Source organism: Vigna radiata, chromosome 7 (genome assembly GCF_000741045.1).
Source record: "Vigna radiata var. radiata cultivar VC1973A chromosome 7, Vradiata_ver6, whole genome shotgun sequence".
Taxonomy (NCBI): Eukaryota; Viridiplantae; Streptophyta; class Magnoliopsida; order Fabales; family Fabaceae; genus Vigna; species Vigna radiata.
The window spans coordinates 702,236-704,482 of record NC_028357.1 but is presented as its reverse complement, the minus strand read 5'-3'; positions in this window follow the sequence as shown (position 1 = coordinate 704,482).

Here is a 2,247-nt window from a genome sequence, read left to right as displayed (position 1 = left end):
GAAATTGTGGCTCGTGTCACTATCAATCAATTACAACACCTTCCTTTCCCCTATCTAACCTTGCAACTTCATCATTTTTGGCAGAATAAGGCCCCTCGTCGAGAACGCATATAACTTCATCTACCTCTAATCTAATTTGATCTCAACTTCTTTCCTTTCCTCCTCTTCATCCTCCGTATCCGCAGACTCCTCTATGGCAGTGGTGGCCTAAGTTGAATGGCCCCCCACACCTAAAACAACGACCCTCCTCTCTTTGCTTCAAGAATCCTTAATATGGCAGATTCCTTGTGTTTCTCCCCTTGTTATCAATTCCCGCCTTCGCCATTCCACTGCCCATGTTTCCTTCCTTCCGCACCGACCCCACACACTCAGTGGCTCCTGCTTGACCTGGGTTATAACGACTGGGCCCAGATCGCGTCACCACCCCTGTTGTTCGCCCCCAAGATGACTGATTCTTGATCGTACTCCCGCTTCCAGCCTTCGCACTACCGTGGAACTCCTCTACATTCTTTGCGATCCTCATGGCTACGATCAACTCCTGTGGGTCATGGGGTCGAACTTGATTTCAGATGCCCTGATGTAGTACTGTAAGAAAGTACCCCAATAACTGCTCTTCTGGCACTCCTTTCGTCTGACCCACCAAGATTTCAAAATATTGGATGTATTCTTCCACGGTTCCTGACTGCTTACTGACCGCCAACCTTTCAAAGATGGTACCTCTACTCCTTCCTCCAAATTGTACTACTATTGCCCCCTTCATACCTTCCCAATAACGATTCTTGGCTTTCTCCTTCCAGAATCTGAACCACTAGCCAACGCTACCCTCCATACTGATGCAGGCTAGACACACCTTTTCCTCCTCTGCCACTCCTTGCAGCTCGAAGAATTTCTCGGCCCTATTGATCCAATTCAGCGAGTTAAGTCCCTCAAAGATCGGTAACTCTATCCTTTTTCTCCAATTGGGTTGCCCCTCCTGGCGTTCGCCCTCTTTCCCTCCAAAGTCTTCTTCTTGCCTCCTCTTGTTCTCATTGACGGATGCTTGGCTTCCATCCGAATGGCCCTCTTGGTTGCGCTTTTGCCTACCCAAGATTATCATGACTTCTTGCAAGTCTTGGCATATCGCTGCAGAGTCTTGATGCAACGCTGCAGTCTCGGCCTTCATCCCATCCACTGTGATTTCCATTGCTTCCAGTTGCCCCTCAACCACATTTAATCGTCCATCAATTCTTCCCTCCATCTTGCCTTTCTCTCTCCAAATTGGATCCGACAGGTCAAACCAATTGATAGGTTTATGGGTATGAAACCTATTTGACTCCAAGCACTCACACACACAACTTGCACACAATCTTAAGAAAAGAATAAGTATTTGTATTCACATCAACCAATGTCAAGTACAATCATAATCCCCCTCCATAGGACCAATGTTCCTAACTATATAATGGATATTAAAAAATTTCCCTTAACAAAAGAATAGAACTCTATTTATCAAGTCACTTCTCGCCCATCCTACATGCTAAAACAATTAGTATATTAACTCTTCCTTCTCCTCTCATACACTCTCCACTTCCTAACAATATATTTTTTAGCAACTCCAAAGAACAGTAAAGCAACCCCTGCATAACAACATGACTAAGATTCTTCTTGGTTAGAATGTCCCGAGAAACAGAAACATGATGAAACAAAGTTACCGTGCAAGCAAGAAAAGAGGAAATTTGGTTGACAAATAACAAATTATGAGACAATAAGAATATATTTTCTTAAAAACAAGCTATACACCGGTAATGGGAGATGGGAGAGGTACTTCCATTAGCGACAGTGATAATGGAGTGAAGAAAAATTACAAATTGTTTGTAATGGGAGTCCTTAACTATATATGATTAGACGGACCTGTATCAAAGATTCAATCAAATTCTTAAAGGTTGTGAAGAATTCAAACATCTTACCCATAATACTTGAATGGACAACATTTGTTGTAGGTTGTGACGGATCATGTTTGTTGTAATATGGGATAATATCTGTAGAATCTTCCTAATTAGAGGAAATAGACACATAATATTTTATTTTATTTTATTTTTCCCTAGGTTTCCTAGTTTCCCTATTTCCCCTTTTAGGATATCTAGATTATTACAAATAGAAGGTTTGAGAATGTATTTTTTATGATTTGAGAATAATAATAAGTCTCATTTTCAACTTGGTGTCAGAGCTCCTGATCTTAGGGGCTAAATTCCGCTGCAAGAAGCGTACCAC